General features: G+C 47.6%; 1 protein-coding gene across 3 annotated transcripts in view; it reads left to right on the top strand.

Moving 5' to 3' along the window:
- Window positions 1-20,142, top strand: part of Sox102f (transcription factor Sox102F) — a 188,224-nt gene that overhangs the window by 19,402 nt on the left and 148,680 nt on the right. The window lies entirely within an intron of this gene.

Raw genomic sequence — 20,142 nt, 5'->3', positions numbered from 1 at the left:
TGATTTCTGCTCTCGCGAGAAGTGAAAATATTGCTCGGCCTGCTCGGTCACGTTTACAATGTAACACGTCGATCGACGACCGCGACAATCCGCGAGAAGGGAAACTTTCGGTGAAACTCGACCCGCGGTTATCAGTCGCGATTCTCGAATTCATTCGAGCTGAAGTTCGTTCCCCGGATTTAGGAGATTACCCCAGTCGGGGCACTGCGGTATAATTCCTCGATAATTTTAATTAAGCGGAGCAAGAACCTCCCTTCTTCGTCGCGGAACAATCGTCAATGAAATTGCTGTCAACGACGGCGGCGCCCTTTGGACGAAACGTCTCGCGTCTCGGACACTCTCGACCCTTCTCGGTCAGCTCGCTTTTTACCCGCGCCGGTAGCCGCCGCTGAATCAGCCGCGTCACCGCGCTAGATGACGAGCAGGAAATTACTCTGAAATCTCGCGCCTGGGGATTCACGAATGTGCTAACTCGCCGCTCGTCTCTTCTTCGTATGTGTCTCGTTGGACGGGGCAAGAAGTTTGGTCGGATTCTTTGGCAGATCGTCAACTCCTGTCATGTTTGTGCAAACAATGTTTAATTAGCTGCGCGCACAGACAGCTAATTGTAAGTAGCCTACTCTACAGCGTTTAACCGTGTTCAGGGTTGTTCGCGCATTTATCACTCGCGGTCGTTCTCCATCGATCTTCCATTCCGTTGCAGGTCTTGTAAATTAAAATCACGATTCCAGGCTTTCTTAATCCACTCCGGAGCAGCGTGTTTATTACGTACAGTGTTGATTCATCATAACCTTTTTGTTGCTCCCATTGTGTTTTCTCCCATCTGACTCAACGAGGAAAATAAATGCTGCTCGTACTTTGCACGCGGATGAATTTCGTTATTCCGTGTTCGGCTCGCTTATAGGAACCTAAGTAGCAGTTGTATTAAGTTCCTCGTAGTCTCATTTCCCTCTTCCTCCGGTTACCACACAATCGTATTCAAGAATATGTTTGATGAAAGTCATACACGCGCATTCCGCGCGATGCGCAGCGTGGAACGTGTTGATCAACCAGAGTGCATATAGAGAGGAGGGGGATGCGAACATATTTGCGGCCACGGTGAAAAACGAGAACAAGAATCTTAACAACGTTGAACGCAGGAAGCACGGGATCGAGGAAAGACGAGCCATGATATACGACGTTATCCTATTTGTCAGCGACTCCTCGCGTTTTGCGCTTGCTGCGTTGTTCTCTTATCGATCGCAGGGCGACAAAGTATCCCCGGGGAAAGCATCAATTTCTCACCAGTGAACGATCGCGCTTTCCGATGAGGCGGCAGTAAATTATTAATCGGGTCGGCTAATTACGCGTTTCCAGCCGTGATGGAAATTCCGCGGCTACCCCTTCTGCCTCGTTATTAATCTCACGGGATACGAGGATTTTCTAATACACTTAATTAACCTCGTTGCGCGAGCTCGGCCGGATCAATGCGTTCTCGAGACATTGGCACTAATCGCGCCCGTAAAACGGCAACATTTCGATGCTCCTGTAACATAAATTTACGCGCCTGTTGCGCGCGTATCCGCGCACAGGGTGGAATTACCGCGTGCGTTGAACTTTTCCTCTTTCAGTCGCTCGTCGTCCAGGAGTTTTTGCCTGGATCGGCGTTAAAAAGTGACGGACCGATGAACACGTTCAGCGACTTAATCGCTGGTTCGACACCTGTACCCGAAACGGTCCCAGCGAGATCCACCGCGAACGCAGGCGAATCATTGCGAACGCCAGTCTGCAGGAACAATTTTTCCCTCGGGGGTCGATGGGTACGGTACGCTTGGTGAATGGTGGCCACCTTTAGTGGCCATATTTCCAACTTAAAAGGAGCTGCTGTCAGCAGTGATTTGGGTGGCGAGTGAAGTGCCGCTTTTATAGTACGCACGGGAGGAGACAGTCCAATTAAGGGCACATTTGTATACTTAAGTGCACCGATATCGATGTATAAATCGGTCCGCGTTGCACGATTTATGGCTCCGCCGAATGTCGTAAAACGTCCGGCAGCCAGATACAGCTTGCACGAGAGAGAGAGAGAGAGAGAGAGGGGGGAGAGAGGACTGAAGGGGAGAGAAAGAGAGAGAGGCCGGGCCTCCGCGTTCTTGGAAGCTGAACCCACGTCTCCACGAACGTTTGAACGAACGCCACCGGCCAATGGTCCCCCTTTTTCCTCCTTTTAATTGCTGAAAAAGTCCATTCTCGGGGACCGGTCGGCCGCGTGACACACGAATCATCTCTTCCCGCGCGCCGTCGCCTCATGAATGAAATATTGAAATGAATCGGAAACGGAGACACGCGTCCCTCGCACGGAGGGGTCGAGAAGGAGCGCGGGCGACGTAAAGCCGATGGGCAACCGATCTGGTACTACCAATATTAGTCGCATCGAAAGTGGAGCTGTAATTCGCAACCGATAGATCCCCTAAATTCGGTTACTCGTAACTGTCAGCGAACCTGACAGCTCTCCGAAAATGTCTCGAGAACCAGCGCCGTATCAGTTTTCAATACCCCGGAGCGCGATTGCTCGCGGACGTCTCGGGTGTAAAATTTCTCACTTTCTAGGGACTTTCTCCGTTAGTAGTAATATTTTAATTACAACGAGTGACTGCGCGATATTAATGCTAGTAGTGGCTCGCTCCTCGCCAGCGGGGGAATAACGTAATATTTTTCCTCTTCTTATTTTTTTTTCTTCTTTTTCTCTTCCTCTCTCCGTATAGATTTTCACTGCTCGCTCTCCCGCGTGCGTTTCATGCACCTGCGAGTGGTCTAGAGGTGGCAGGGTTACAGTAAGGCGTACGCACGGTAATGAGTTTCGAGTCATGCCGGCCTCGAAGAGGCTTCGAGCGAGCGCGCCGGCCAGCGTTAGAAACTCGCAATTTGTCGTAGCCGCAACGCTTTTCAGCGATCACCCATTTTCTAATCCGTCGATTTATCATCGGGCGAACGCCGGCGATTCGCGTAAAACCAGAGAAATCCGAATGCGTGTACAGGGTGTCCCGCAAAAGCGCGCGCGTGGCTACACACGGGTTTCAAATAAACACGAGCCTGGCCTGCCAATAATTTATGCAGTACTTCCGCGTGTCCTACGTTCTTGCTTCTTCCATGAGAAATCAGAAACGGTTCATTTCGAAAAAAAACTTCGCTTCGCTCGAGGATGACTTCCTTGACCACGACGGAAACGCGAAGAATGTTTTCGGCGTTCAATTAATGCTCCGTGATGTACGACTTCTGCGAATCCTCCAGAGAGAGAGATCCAGCAGTTGTGTGTATGGGAGGGGAAGAGGATGAGTATCATGTTCGAGTATAAATCATGAAAGCATAATGACGGAACATTTCTAGAAACGATGACTGAATGGCGTCGTCGTTGTGTCGCGGTCTGCCATCTCCGTGAAAGTCATTTTCATGCGAGAAAGTCGGATAAAAAGGGAGATTCGTCGGTGTATCCAGCGCGGATGCCCGCTAAAAGTCAGCGTGGAAGCGTCTCCGGCGGATCTCGCCGGCGGAGCCCGCGAGGGGTTAAACCCTTTACGCGCTACGTCACAAAGGAGAGCGAGTTTACAGCCCTTATAACGCGAGCTGCACCCCTCTCTCATTCTTCTGGGACGGAATGCGTACGGTAGACAGCTCCGGGAAGGTATATTTCCCTTGTCGTAAATCTTCTTCGCTTGTTTCTCGCGTGCTCTTCAACGATCGCCGTTGAGTTACGCTCGTCGGTGTGTGGCTCTGCCTCCTCCTCGTTCCTCTGTCCGCTTCGTGCGTTAGCGACTCGTAAACGCTCAAAATGAAATCCTTTAAAGCGCGGTATATCCATTTCGCGTCCAGCGATTTGCATGCAAATCTGACACGTCCGTGGCCTGCGCTGACCAGGGAATATTGGCGTTTCTTGTGTCATCCCGGAGTCCTCGAGGTATACTAATTGAAATACTCGCGACTCTTCTTTTCGATATGAAGCGTTTCGTAATTTTTCGTACAACTGAAGAGAGAAAATTGATCGAACGGAGCTACGTTTTCGTGAGAGTCGTTATTAAAGGCTCGTTGAATACACAAGGGGAAAAGGCCCAAATTTCGTCCTCCATTTTTATATTTCACCCTGTAGAGGGAGTATAAAATGTTAGAATGAGCTGGCATTTGGCATGAATTTGCTTTGAATGTTTCTCTATGTATCCACGATGCACAAAAAATATCCAAGTATTCGAATACTATTCGAATATTTAAGTATTCGAATACTTCAGTTGCTCAATTCTTTGGCGAATATAATACGAATATCCAAGTATTCGAATACTATTTGAATATTTAAGTATTCGAATACTATTTGAATATTTAAGTATTCGAATACTTCAGTTGCTCAATTCTTTGGCGAATATAATTCGAATATCCAAGTATTCGAAAGCTATTCGAATATCCATGTATTCGAAAGCTATTCGAATATCCAAGTATTCGAATACTATTCGAATATCCAAGTATTCGAATAATAACATTCGAATACTCAAATATTCGAAGTTCATTCGTAGCATTCGAATACTTGTAAAATATTCGAATATGAAATTATTCGAATAGTCCCAGCCCTAGGCGACATTAGCCTTGGTGGACGAAATTTAGGCCCTTTACTCTACAGCTGACTGCTGTTCGATTAAAGTCGGTAAACGCTACTGATTTCTCGCGTTTTTATATCAAACGACACGTGTCAAGAAACAGCCGCCGTTACAGACATCCCCGCGAACTTTCGAACTGGATTTTCGCGAGAGCGAAGCGTCGCGCGAAAAATTCTTATCCGACGCATTCAAGCTGTCTCTTAAGCAGAATTTACGCCTTCCTCGATCGCACCGCGAATTACTCGGCACTCCATAAATATCGTACATGCACGACAACCGGCCGTCGTTGTCTGGCAGTTTCTGCGGTTCGCAACAAAGCCCACGGTGCTCGGAAGGGGCGGGGAAATGGACGAGCTCGACGAGGGGCTCGTTACTTTTCCACGGCGGAACGCAAATATTAATTATCTCGGGTCGGTTGGGCGCGATCTTGAAAAACGGCCGTGGTAACGCTCGCTGGCATACTTGGCGCGATGATCAGATCCACGGCTACGATATGTTTCTCAATAAAACAACGTGTACGCCGTGTACGCGTTCTATCGGTCGCGCGCGCGCGGGTGTGCTCGCGCCCGTGGATTTGAATATGTTTACATTCTTGTCTTGTTTATCGGACCGCGGATCGCCGGTGAACGAAGCGAACTGCAGCCGAGGATACAGGCCGATGGCATCTGACTTTTGCGAAACAGGTGGTTTTAACCATATAGGCCGACGGAACACAATGAGACGTGTCCCTCTGCTGGACCATAATCCATCTTGGAAGTCAATCCAGTTCGCCTTGGCATGGAAAATGCGCCGTGTCTTCGACGAAACTCTCTATTGTTGTTGGCGGGTAGTGGATGTAGAACAATGTCTTTAAGAGCAAATGCCGGCCGGCTGCGTTTCGAGCCGGCCACGGCGGACCGATCGATCGTGCCCCCGGAACGATCGCAATTTAACTCATTTGCATGAGCCGGTGGAATCGGGCGGGGGACGATTAAATCTTTCGCGATGTGTACGAGTCTATCCTGTGCGGGAAGATTCGAGGGATCGAGTGTCCCCCGGGAGATATAGCGGCGGAATCGCGGGTGTTTATCATTCGCGCCATATGAAACAACACGCTGTTGGAGTTATCCTGACCCGTTCGCCCACTTAAGCTCATCGAATCGCGCTTCTACGAAACAAGTATAAAAGATCAAAGCGTTTTCGGGTTTAACGCTCGTGAATCCGCGCCGTAAAACGGCCAACAACTGAGAAATAAAGTAAGGCAGACGGTCTGCCCCGTTGCGAGCTATTCACGTTCTTAATTTCGAAGACAACACGCCCACCGAACTATTTACGAGTAGAAGAGACCAGGGATCCTGCGTGGTACGCCGATTAGATTAAATCAAGCCTCGAATAAATTGATACGTTATTTTCCAAGGGAGGGGTTATCCCTCGACTGTTCTTCCACCAGACGTTTCAGCGACTCCCTTCGTCCCACCGTCTCCATTTTAATTACGAAAACGGACGGATAAGCAAGGCAACGATATCCCACGGATTATAATATCCTCCGTGTGACTCAGCCCCGTTCGAAAACCTCGGAGTGCGTTGCCTCGTTTGGAATTCCTTGAAATTTCCATCTAAAAGCGGAGCATCTACCTGTGAACCCGAAGATCGTTACCTGCAGCTGCTTGCTTCATCGATGAAGCGGTCGTCGACCCTGACCAAACACTTTCGTCCCGGCGAGTTTACCTTTTAAGGTCTACGAAACGTCTACGAGGCTGCCCTAGCGTCATCGAGATCCAACGCTGTCCTCTTCTGCGCTCCTCCTCGGCCCCTAATTTCCCGAACATCCCAACGAACGGAAGATCGTAAACGGCAGAGAGGAGAGGGGCCGAGATAAACAGAGAGCGAAGGCACGCCGGGATCGTTTTCGTAAAAGAAGTAGGCTGTTCCTTCGGCCACTTCTCTCGTTGGTTCTGTTAGCTGGTCCCTCGGAACGATCGGTGTTTCTCTCCGGAGAGTGCACCGTAGAGAAACACGACGATTCCTTCAGGAAGAGACGGCGGATTCCGACGGGTGGGAGGTCGATATCATCGAAAAGGGCGAGGGAAGGGACAAGGCACAGCGGCACCGTGTGGACGGACCGGGGGGCGTGAGGAGAAGAAAGGAGGCAGGGCGGCGGTGGGCCTAATTAGTCAGGGATATATCTGGAATCTCATGGAGGCTGAGTTTTGTAGGCCTCCTTCAGTTTTATGTACGCAGGCGGATTTCTCCGGTGGATTAGCATACAAATCGATTTAAACTCGAGATAAATAGCCACTCAAAGGCTCCTCACACGGAGCCGACTCGGAGCATTATCTTGTCCACCGGTGAGATTAACGCTTAATGCTTTATACTTTACAGCCAAGAAGTCTTCCCCGCGTTGCCTCCCGCAGTTACCACTATATATACTTAAGTCTGTACCTGCGTTTTGTCGCTCTGCCTGCCGGTGGAGGGAGCCTTTTATCTCTCCCTCTCCTCCCGGGCGTTTTCGCCGCGGAGGAGGCCACCTCGGCCCGTGCACGCACAAGAAGGAGGCTTGCTTTCTCGATTAATCGAAACGGCAGGTTATCGTTCGCGCAATATCAAGCCGTCGATGCCCGGATCGCTTACACTTTACACCCCCGATGGATTTCACGGGAGTAGTTGTGCGCGGTGGCGTCATCCGTGTCGAGAGGAGGCGCAGGTAAACCGAAGGACGATAAAATCGCCACTTCACCGCCCTCCCTCTGTTCGTTGCGCCGCGCGATGATCCCCGGAGCGTATCTTTCCCGGCCGCTCAGCCAACGTATGACAATTAACCACGGAGTCGCCTTCCTCGGGCCTGCCTTGCCCCCTGAGCCAGGGACGCTTATTAAAGGGCGAACAGCTCGCGAAACCAGTCGCCGAGCGGAGTTTCTTTAAATACGTTTATTAGGATCTACGACAGCTTCGAGTCTCCTCTCTCTCCTTCGCCCTTTTACCAAGCAGCTCCTGCGTACCTACCCGAGTGTTGCGTTTCAACGAATCCTCGCGGTAGATTTATCGAGACCATTGGGGACTGCGAAAAATAATTCTGTTGTATTCTTGGGTGTAATAGTAAGAGACACGTGGAATTGTTGTATTGCATTGTAAGTCCGGGAGACTTCAACTACTCTTTTGAGAAGAAATTGTAGCATCGTTGTTTCTCACATTCTTGTCGTTTTGTGTAAATTAATGCAAAGCCCTGCAAAGTTGGAGTACATATAAATTATAGTGTACGATAATTTCAAATATTTATTTTCATTTTCAACCAAAAGCATTGGCACTGCAACTGGTAGGTCTCACCCGCATGTCGGGGTTAGACCGTCCACCCACTACGGGTGAGACCGACCTTGAAAAATAACAAAAAGTGTAGCTTATAAAAAGTATAGTACACGAGTAAATTAATTGATATTTTAATTCTTATTTAGTTTTCGGATTCTCCCGGACTCTCCCGGTGGTCGATCTATACCGGACTTACCCTACCACGACGACATCTTGAAGATCAGCTTCCACTCGCGGCTCTCCAAAACCAAACGTTCTTTCTTAGCTTTTATGGAGCCATCGAAATTACGAAACCTCCAGCTTTGACCTCCAATTATGACGCGTTGTAAAGTAAAATTTATAGCGCGCCTATTGTGTTCCCAGCGAGGCCTTCGGATCCTCCGGTCCTCTCGAGGTTTACGATTATATCAAGCCCGTTAATTTATTCATCCTCCGTCTATCTATCGTTCGCCAAACGATTCGGCGATCGCGTCGCCTAGCATCCGCTCCTAGAGAAACGAGTTTCGGTTACGTTTCCCGACAGATCCCCGCGAATGCACGGGCCAGTCTGTGTTTTATCGGCGTTATTTCGATTATTCATGATCGCTCAAGGTCCCAGGAGCAGCGATCGTTTCTCGGGTCAGTCATTAACCGACAGCCATGGAACACGTGGAACGATGATGCCTGTGAAACTGAAATCCCCCCGGAGATTTGTCGTGTCGCCTCTTAGCGCTCGTTAATCCTCGCCGCTTTTATCCTAAGTCATTCCGTTGTCCCTCCTCCCTCGCAGCACTTGTCGCTTTTAATTGGCTCTTACGTAAACGTATAAATTAGCCTGATATTGAGCAAGATTTTTCGATCGGCTTTTGTTCGTCGTATCGGCCGGTGAATGGCTGATACCTTAGAGCGAGTCGTCGCTCGAATAATTACTGTCTCGTGGATGAGGAGACTCGTTACCTTGATCAGTTCTATCAAGTGCGCGTGCAGGATGAATCGATGGAAGCGAGGCGATTCGAGCGACGAAATTTCACGGGTAAACTCGGTGAATGAGAAGCTGCTACTTTCCTGCGGTTGTTAAGGCGAAAAAAATATAGCGGGAGCACAATGGCGGCGGGCCAGTGGTACGAGTCCGTTTATTCGATAGTTAGTGGGAACATTGGCGTCTTAAGTAACAGTGGCTCGGCAAATAAAATAAGTACGTTACGGGGGCCGTAATAATTGCGCGTTTGTATAATGCTTCATTTGCATTAAGTAAGACATGATGGCGCGGTAACCCCCGTCCGCCGTTGCTGTTTTAGCAATTACCATAATTTAGTTAATTAAGAGGCATTATCGGAAACTGAAAGCAGCCTAAAGGGTATCCACGGTCCGCGATGCTATCGTATCGCTATGCTTATCCGCCGTAACGATACCAGTCGTTATTAAGCAGTTATCACTCTAATTACGTATATATGTTTAGCAAAAGAGAAATTTCATTAGGCGAGGTACACGCTGCGCGCCACGCCGCTCTGCCACCATTGTTTATTCATTTTTTATCGCCATTAATGACATGGCGTCGATCGGTAACGGAGAAGAAAAAAAGGAGCATCCGTGGATCGCGTGAAACGCAGTATGTACGATAGTAACAGCAGCCTCTCAATTAACGCGGCGCGATTATTTGCCATCGCCTCCTGAAATTGCGCGGGAACACATTCCGATAAGTAGTCTTGTCGTAACTCTGTCAGTGGGACGATCAGAGACGCAGAAAAAGTGTCCGTCTTTAGCTAAAATTGCAAATCTTGACGAAGCTTTTTTGGAGCACACCCTCCACCCTTTTAGGTGTAATAATTGTTTCGTCCTTTAAACCTGTGCCAAAAGAAGTAACCACATATTTGAATGTCTCGCTGATACACGTGGCCCAACGAATTTAACATTTAGCCCCCTGCCCGAACATTTACAATGTCAGGCGCGATTCATTACGAAAACCTTGTTTCCACTCGTTCCCCCTGTTAATGCACCTTAACGAGCACAAATCGTCGTGTTATCGTGGCCGATAAAGTGCAGGAACGGCGAGCCACGTCCGCCCAGCCCGTGCGATTCGTTCCCCCGAGCTCCACTTGCTCGAGTCACTCCCATCTTATCTATCGTTACAAATTTATTCGAAACGTCATGTCCGACTAATGAGCGCGTATATAGGGAACTCGATTGGGCGGGCAGGATAATAATGTCAGCCCGCGAGACGGCTCTGATCGACTTCGGTAAAGCACGCGACGCGGGACCGGAAGGAGGGCCTCGCAACTGGGCCACTCTTGAAACGGATGAACAGGTGAGCGGGCGTAAATCAGGGTGGGCTTAAGCCGAGGCCTGCGGAGACGGAGCTGGCAGAACGGGGGGGAACAGAGACGAGCAAGCGAACGGAGGGAAGGTGAAAAGGAGAAAAGGGGCGACCGAATTGAGCGGGGACACGCGTGCGGTAGGAACGTTACCGAAAAGGGAGCAGAAGGGAATTGGACTGCTTATTTCTTAATAGTCTTAAATTCGTCGACACTTTCAAACTCTCAATTACTTGAAACATATTTTAACCACTAGAGGATGAGGTAGAAAATTATGCAACTTTCTGTGCAAATAGAGTAGGTGTTTCGTAAGATAAACTAATTTTTTGTTGTTGCCATAGTACGATATTTGGGGGCGAAATAAACCCTTCGAAAAATGTGGGGAAATTTCGTGATTTTATGGCCTAAACCACAAAAATAAATTTTTGAATTCGACAAAATAAATGCAAATGTAAATTGAAGAACTATTATGAGTATCAAATGCCACCAATTTTACTGTTAAATGTTTTCTTGTCCAACATACGACATAGCTGTGACCGAGACTGGTTCACATGTTATACATTACAAACCTTTTTATTCTCTTTTAAACGATTTTATTTAGCTTCGATCCTCTGTTTGATTGTTTGTATTATGTATGTTTGTTTGTCGTCAGAAGCGATAATCCTTCTGCTATGCCCTGCTGCACTGTAGCAGAGGCATGCTCTAACAAAGAAAAAACTGTATAAATGTAAATAATAAAAAAATCTTTATCGTTCGTTATTTTTGTAAGTGCTGTTTTTCGGATAATTTAGTTTCTCATATATTAGAACATAAAAATGCCGAATTTTATATATTAAAAATAAGTTTTGTGGTTTTGACCACGAAAATGGATATAGTTATTCAATTGACATTTGTATAAAATTTGTAAAATTAAAAAATTGAATTTCTTTTGTCTTGGCCATAAAATCGCAAAATTTCCCCACTGTGAAACGGTGAGAGATATCGAAAAGAAGTTTAAACACAAATTGCATTTTTTTTTATATCTACAAAACCAATCCTTAGTTCGATAATTATTTTTACGCAGATTTGTAAATATAAAAAAAATATCCAACATTTGTTTAAACTTCCTTTCGATATCTCTCACCGTTCTCGAGATATACCACGGAAAAGAAAATTCTCCAATTTTCAATTTGGCTCCAACAAAATATGGATTTATCTCACGAATGAACTACCCTACCTGCACACAAAGTTGCATAATTTTCTGAATTTCCTGGTTGCCTGACTTCCCTTGTTAGAATAAGCTCGCTGTCTTTTTCGACTGTCGAGGGCCACCACGAAGAGGAAGATTCGGTGCTGCACCGGCATCAGCGGCATGTGACGGAGGTGGCAGGCAAAGTGCCAGCTCGTCGACGGTTCCATGGGCTATGGACAGCCGGGTGTCCTATCGCGGCGATGAAAGCGTCCACGAAATTTTCTTTCGATAAAACTGATTTACGGCCGGATTATTGTTGCATAACGCGACGAACTCGCTGACGGGTGGCTGAATAATTGCGGACGCGAGAGGGACACAAACTTTGGCTCGGACCTCGGGGCTCGCGGCGCCTAAATCTTTCACGGCTTTTATTCGTCGTTTTGGCGGATGGCGCGCGAGTTGCCGTGGACGACGAAGGAAATGGTACACGGCGGTTGTACGGGTCTGCGGCGCGTTCATCGACGCCGAGAAATATAGCGATTAAGCACGATAACGATACACCTGTCGGATAAATAATTTCGATTGGTTCCGGAGACTGGTTTCGTGTACCGATTTCAGTCCACACTCGGCTCGCGGCTCGCGTGCCAGCTCGTTCGCCACGTACGACAGACGGGGCATCGTCTCAGACTTGTCACTCTCACGATTCCGTGTGCCGATCAAATTGTTGGCTACCACTCGACCTCCCGTATATCCCGTCAGAGACGCGTATCGGATAAGACCGGCTACTTTCAGACGGCAGCGAACCGGCCAGCTTCATGTTAAATCGGTGGAGACCGTCCCTGGCTAATAAATCTCCGCGCATAACATTCGCGGCAGTAATACGCTCCCGGGACAAGAGTTATGTGCTATTGATAAGGCATCGCGCAAAACTCTGATTTACTGCATCATTTACGGGATGTGTAATTGTCTATAAATGTGATTGCGGGGGAGACGCGCCGCTGATATTTCAGTCCGAGCCGGAATCGAGACTTAAGGCGACACACTTGTTACGCTCAATTTACCCGCGCGTTATCGCGGGTGTCGTCGCAACCTTGGCTCACTGTCTCTTGCACACCTGAGTCCAACAGGCTTCGTGTACGCGCGCCATCAGGCTCGAAAATAAGGGTGTACCACTTATCGGGAGGAATTGCAAATGGCGCGGAGGGCCGAGAAAATGGATGCCCGGGTGGCAAAGTATACCTAATATAAAAAGGGCTCGCGAAAGGGATACTGAAAAGAAAGAGTCACGACCGACCGTATATCGGACACTGGCCACTCCGGGTGCTTCTTTTGCGCGATGGAACTTAATTTTAGAATGTCCGAATGCCTGCGAACGCGGGCCCTCGCGTATGGGTAATGCGTGACACCGTTGAATCGCTGCTACGCGGCAAGGTGTTGAAGCTAAAGGCTCGTATTTTTGTCGCGGCCGGCTCGTCGGCTCGGCGAAACCCTTTCGGGCAGCCTGGCGATAAATCCGTATCTTTATGAAACGACGTCGAGCTTTCCTGCCTATAGGGGCTCCTTTTGTTCGGTTAAAACGCTCCGTGGCACCGAACCGGCTGTTGCCCCCTTTCTCTTTCTCTTTCACATTGTACTGTCAATGGGATCACCGATACCGAACACCAAACGAACGCTCGATTTGGCGTAGCAGGTAAAATTGAACCAGCGCTCGACTATGCCCGACTCTGTATCCAATATTCCACTCAGAATTCATATCCCTAGACGTCGTTTCTCTTCTTACGTCTCTGGCGCTGTAGAGGTGCACGATGGGACTACTTTGGAGCATCGAGAACAACAAATGCGTCGAGCTTCATATAGGTAGTCCTAGCAATAGGAATTCCTTTATCGACGCATGGGATGTGTTGCTCTTAAACATGCCTGGGGGGAAATTGAAGGGATGCTACGAAAAGAATGGCGACGAGAAGGTGACGGCATCGACGAGGAATTGGAACGAAGACCCACTAGCGACAGCTTTGGGAACCACTGATACGAGTGCTCCTTCCCTGCCAGGGCACTCACACCTTCGCGTGTATCGTTAGTATCGGTGGATTACTTTTGCTTAATAGATAGGGCCCGATCGTAAATCGAATTTTGAGATACAAGGAAACGTCGATCCCCCGGGGACCGTCCGGCCGAATAAGTACCTCTATTCCTTTGTGAGGCCTGTTATCCGGTACTTAGGTATCTGGTGTATCCGTGTAAAGGCCCCTGACGATCCAATCTTATCGCGACGAAGGGCCCCATGGCCGAGCGGGGCCCGGGCCCTGTATAAATTATCGCCACGAATTTCGAAATGCTCCTCCTTCTCCGCCTCCCTTTCTTTCTCCTCGTTTTGCGGCTCATTCTCGGCGTATCCTCTTAAAAGTGGTAGGAATTCGACGCATTGTGGCTGGGCCCATCTCGTGGACGCGGCCGGCGGGGAAACGGGAGGGGAGGGAGGAGATTGAAAACGGCTCCTAATCAAAGAATGACGGTAATCACCGAAAGTAATGACCAGACGTTTCGTAGGCCTTTAAAGCCTACGTACGCATCGTCTTGTGCAACTACAACAGGCCCGATGGGCAATAAATTGTTGGCTCCTACGCGCGAAACTCGCTCTCTTTCCCTTGCTCTCTCTCTCTCCCTCTCTCTCTCTCTCTCTCTCTCTCTCTCTCCCTCTCCCTCTTCGTTCCTCTCGGCTCTTTTCTTCGCTCGCAATGACGCGAGCCTGTGCCTCGTCTTTCTCTTCAGCCGTTGCTCGTTCCGCTTGTTCTCCTTCGACCGATCACGTACGAGACACCTTAAGACAATAATAAGGGGGATAGCTCCGTTGTTAATGCGTTTCCTTTCTGTGCGAGACGTTCTGGACCGTGACCAATGAGAATAAATTTATGGTGGCTGACCGCCACTCCGAGCAACGTCGTTCGCGCCGAGCGATTACGGTAATATTTTGTTTATAAACGCGCACGGCCGACTCTGCCGCATCGGTCGATCGCGCCAGGCCCATTGATCTTCTCGTTCGGTACCTAGTGTAATCTACGTTTAGGGCTGGGAACGCACACTCGCGTTTCTATCATCGATTGTTCAGCGAGGCCACGTCGTCGGTCAAAGTGTCTCATCTGCTCGACAAGACCGCGCACTCCGTCCGAACAACCAGGATCTGACGAATCCTGAGAAACCGATTTCTACAACCCGTCGATTGAGAAACTCCGCATTTCGTAATCCCGGTTTTTTTGTTTTACGGTCGCGGACCTGTTTTTAACGTGCTACCGGAAAATCGTGTTCACATTGGACGTGATTGATAATCTTGGAAATGGTATTTAGGTACTTATGAATCGTCGATCGCACAGATAAACCTGAATGGTGGCAAACTCGTTGCATGGGACATATATAATATATTGTCGCGCCGGCTATTCCAGTTACTTAGACAATCGGGATAAAATGGTCGCAGGCTATAATTTGAATTTCAATCGACTATTTACGTAAAAGTAATTTGTAGTTGTCACTGGCCGCTTCGCGGCAGAATTGGGACAAAGGGCTGAAAGAGGAATCTTTGTTAAATCGTAGCCGCGTCTCGATGTGGCCATGCGAATGAAAAGAAGATTTGTTTTTAACCACTGTGCCCGCCGCAGAATACCTATTGCTTTGAAAAGGAACGACGTAAAAGCATAGTACATACTCGATATTTGACATAATCGCTTTAGAAGAAACCATCGCGCAGCATTCTCGTAGTTTCTTAGAAATATTCTTCATTATTTCAATTCGCTGAAGACTCTGTCTAAGGTGCATGTCCCAATTTATGCTCATTTAAGAGATTACTCGTCATAAAGAAGGTGTAGAAAATTTGTTTGTGATCAAAAGTTGCAGAGTAATCGATTAAATCTTTAATAATAAATGAACCAATTCAAAAACTATTTAAGAAAGCTATTTCAAGATGTTTAACTATTAGTAATTTGAAATTAAATATAATGCTCCAAATGTCCGTATTTCTGCTCACGAAAAATAGTGATGTAAGTATTTCTACTCACCATTTGTACCAATTTCTGCTCACATAATACGTTGCCTTTTCAGGTTAAAATAAGTTACATCTTTTATAGAGATGTTTTATAACACAACAGTAAGAAAATTGTGAATTCAGGACATTTTCACTGTCAAAAGTTTAGCAAATAATGCTTGAGAAAGCATTTGTAAAGTGAAAAATACCTTCCTAGGAGTAAAAATAAGACTCCAACTGTCGTTCGAGTTCCTTACATCTAGATTTACTATGCGTAAGACGTACATATTCAAGTATTTCAAGTTTCATATACTTTTGTCTAATATTGTACGTCCGATACATCCTTAACAAAATTGAAAATAGTACAAAAATCTACATCCAGAGCACAATACGGTATCTGTTTTTGTTATTAAATAAGGACTTATACTGCAAAAACTATTCTCTGCCTAATTATCGAATATTAATAGTGACACTGTTCCTTACCACAACCAGCTAAAACACGGTCGAAAAATCATGAGTCTCTTATTTTAAAAGTTTTTCGTTGCTTATGCTGCACTTTGCTTAGTCCCAGGCTCGTGCAACACTCGCGTAAATGTTCAAATAATTTAGAATTATTTTGTTGCAACTATAGTACAAACGTGACGCTTATAATAATAAGAAAAATACGAAATGAGCAGAAATGGGGACATGAGCAGAAATTGGGATTCATTCACTTTAATTATTGTGGAGTTGTTTTTCTCATGAGTATTATGTTTTCTTATTTGATCAGTAGATGGTGACATCCGGGTCCAGATGTTCTCTCCTTGTGTAGAATGCCATCTAGTGTTTTATATATATTGATACGCACGTGTATTTTGTTCTTTTCTATAATATACTAGCTTTGCTACTCGGGTTCGGCCGAAATTTAGATTCTGTTTTTTTTTTTTGAAAATAGTCACATTCATCTAAATTTGTCAGGCATAATGAGCTGAGGCACATTTCGTGATGGCAGAGTGTATCGTTCAAAAGTTTTTAGGCGACAGACAAGCACACAAACACATAGAAGCTGTCTGCTTTATACATTAAGATTCTTATTACTATATTTCTTAGACAAACTGATAAGTGTGTGTGTTTTATTTTCCCCCACAATTATTTCAAGTTTCTTTCTCGCGGGTATCGTTCACTGATAATATCGCCTACAGCCTCGACTGATCGACGAGACGTCATTAACAAGTCGAAGCCACAAGTCGTCCAGCCATCGTTCTCCAGACCCCTCTTTACTTCAAACCATTTAACCGTAATCGCGCCTGCATTCTTGCCTCTCTTTTCTTCCTTTTCCCGACAATATCTCGTTAATTAAATATACCTTACACCAGCCGGTACCGTAACCCCTTGTTACGTTTGCGTATTAATAGATTGATCTAATATCCAGCGAGGAACCCAGACACGGGGATGGCGCCCCTCCCGTTGCATAGGGACCACTTAAAGGAATGCGCAATTATCAAACTTGTTTCCAGCCGTTCTCGGCGACGGAATCGATAGAAGAATTCGCGAAAGGAACGCGATCGGGTGGGAAGGGCAAGGCGAGGAGGAAGGAGGACGCAGATGCGACCGATACTGTTATGGCAGAGTGTCGCTTTGGTGAAGGTACTTCACTTCTCTTGCACTGCAAAGCTGGGTTAGAGCCCGACATGTGCACTGATGTTCAAGGATGAGGAGCAATCTGATGAGGGTGGTTGAATAACACCGCGTAATTTCACACAGACAATAACTATTAGTATATATTCTTAAAAAGACAACAATTAGTACACTGATAGGGGATGTTCACACATCTTTCAACACGAACAATAACTCTTTAGAATGCTCTGAACATTATCAATGTTCTCGGTTGACTCTAAGATTGCATCTGACCGATCGGCGTGAAACCGAACGAACGACGACTCTAGAATCCCTCGCAGGGGTGGAGTCCTCAGGCTACGATGATAACGAACTAAACTATTGATAGAGTTATCAAAGAGTGTTGGTGCAAATAAGAACTATTGGTGGAGGCGTGTCATTCTCGGGGATGGTGGTGAGGCGCGAGAAAGGAAAACTTTCTCGGAGATGAGCTGAACAGAATTCTTTGAAACATCGGCTGGTAATTTATGTCTTCCTGATGGGGTATTGGCGACAGTTTAAAAACATCGACGCGCGACCACCCCTAGTCGAACCCTTAACCCCTGGGAACCTCGGTTGCGGCTCAGGCGAGGACACGAACCTCGTTAATAAATGGCTGGCCCAACACTTGACTTTGACGAAAATCAAATGCATATCTCCTAACTCATACGCGGCGATTCGCAGTCGACCCTTTTGGTCTCGAGTTCGAAATCTCACGCTTTCTCTTCTCAACAGATACCGTTAGCGGAGCCAGCAATAAAGTAAATAAAGAGAGCCCGTTCGACAAGTTGACTCCGGCGTTGAGTCGAGGCGCACTTTTATTTCCTTCCGCTGGAAAAAGGGGGGCGCTCACCCCGGGGACCAGTTTGGACCGAGCTCGGGCACCAGCGGTTGGCCCCGTCGATGCTCCACCTCGTTATGCACTATCATCCTCGATATCGTTCGTTGATTACGTAATTGACGTGCTGCGCCAAGGACCTTGATCTATACTAATTCAACGGCACCTGCTGATTCCACTATGCTCCTCTTCCAATGCATTTCTCCCTCGACTTTTTCTCCATCCTCTTCCTCGTCTTCTTCCTCCTCTTATTCCTCCACTCCTCCGTTCACTTTTTGTCTTATTTTTATCAATCGGCGATAAGGCTTGTCGCATATTTCGTAGATACGTCCGTTAGATATGCCATCCGACCGAACGAAATGATCCAGACGAACGATAATCGCGAGACCGTCGCGCCGGGCAAGCTGGTTGACGTTCCTCGAAAGCTAGCCCCTTAAGTGGATTAAGCGTATGTATGCACAGGCAGTCCCGCATTCCGGGAAAAACGTAATCCTTGATTTTTCGCCTGTCGGAGCGCGTTGGAATTATTACGAACGGTAACTTCATTTTTTCGCGTCTGGCCGCGCGTGCACGCAACAATCCCGATAGCGATCCCTATCACAGCGTTCCTCGTTTTATTTCGACGCGTTTACATTACGATTCCCGGCCGCGATAAAGTTGATTTTCCTGTGCCGTTCAGCTCGCGTTAACGACGCTGTAATTTATTAATTAGAGAATCGACTTAAGCAGAATCAATTACACGGGACGACGACTGTTTTCAGCCTCCCTCCAGCGCATTGTTTCGCCTTCAGTTTTACGCTTGGCAAAATCTCCGGCATTTCCCAGCGTATCTGCTAGGTTCGGCAGTTGGAATCCGGAGCTGAGTTCGTTGGACGGATATAATACCTCCGTATGCGCAGTACATGCTCCGTTTTAAATACAGCACTCTTTCGATCTTCACAATCCTGTATCTTAATTGTCGAACTGCGCGTATTGCTGTCATTACGACGTATCAGACCCGCAGGAGGGTCTGGTACCACTCGTACCGGCGGTTTACAGCCACGCAGCGATACGGTCACGATCGTTTCCGGGTAAATAAGTCACTCGAAATTACAACTCGAGCCACTCCGGCTACCGTCTGATCCCGCGTTGTCGCGTAATTCTGGTCGTTAGCGATCCGATTGGCCCGTAATCGCCAGATCGCCATTGTAATTTCAATATTTTATTCGCGCCGAGCCGGTCGCTCTCGATTTTCATCTCTCTAATGAGTACAGCTCCTTCGAGAGCTGCACCCGCTCCTCTTTTCCTGGATTTTAATTAGCTACTTGGACCAGGAAACGCGGAAAACCCGCGGAAAGCCGATTGTCCTATAAAGCCCGGGATATCTGCCGATCTAACAATTTAACCGCGCGTTTCACTTAACCGCGCGTAAACGCCTAGCGAATATTCTCCTCGATCTGATATCTCCTGTACCCACAGCCAGCCGAGCTTTAAGCTGGCCCGTTTATTGCAAACATCGCTACCGTTTCATGGTTTCCGGTGAAAATGGCCAGACAAGGAAACGTTTATTACGCTTTCTGCCTCGCATGAAAAAGCGAGCGGCGAAATTCCTCCGGCTACTGGAACACGGGCAGCTTCTCCCTCGATCATCGCCGATTTATATTTGCTCGTAACGTCCTGAGCGCGTAAAAATGTTGACGCGTGCGCGGACAAGGTGCCGCCTGGAATGCTTCTGTATCGCAGCGGATTGGAGATCCCCTTGCAGTCTCTTGTTCTTTCATGGAGCTGGAGTCGTTGGTTAACAGGAAGCTTTCTCTTCTTCTCGAATATGCAGGCTTTCCCAGAAACAACAAGGCGAACACATTACCGCGAATGGAGCTACCCCACATCCAACTTCAGGCTTCTCACAGCTCGCGCCGAACGATCACCGCGGCGCATCCTCGATGGATTCTGCGTTTCCCAGGTGTGCGCGCTAGCTGTCGATGCGCAATCACGGCTGAAACCCAATTATTCTTGACCGATCGAACGCGGGACGACAAGTGTAACGCGGCCGCAATAATCACCGATGCCGGCCACTGGCGCATCTGCATACAAGCAGGCCAGCCCCGGTGACAACGGGTAAGGGAATCACTCCGTAAATGTAAACTTGAACGAGCGGCGCAAAAACCGCTGCATGGGACTGGTGCATCGGTCGGAGGGGCCGTTTGTTTGGCTGGTGGCTGGAACGAGCTCCCCGAGCCTTCTCTCTTCTCCTCTCCTATCTGTTCTTCTCTCCTCTGCTCTCCTCCTCTCTTCTCTTCGACCCTGCGCGTACATAC

The sequence above is a fragment of the Andrena cerasifolii genome, chromosome 3, assembly GCF_050908995.1.
Source record: "Andrena cerasifolii isolate SP2316 chromosome 3, iyAndCera1_principal, whole genome shotgun sequence".
Lineage (NCBI taxonomy): Eukaryota > Metazoa > Arthropoda > Insecta > Hymenoptera > Andrenidae > Andrena > Andrena cerasifolii.
The sequence above is the reverse complement of the archived record's forward strand: the minus strand, read 5'-3'. Positions and strand labels throughout refer to the sequence as shown.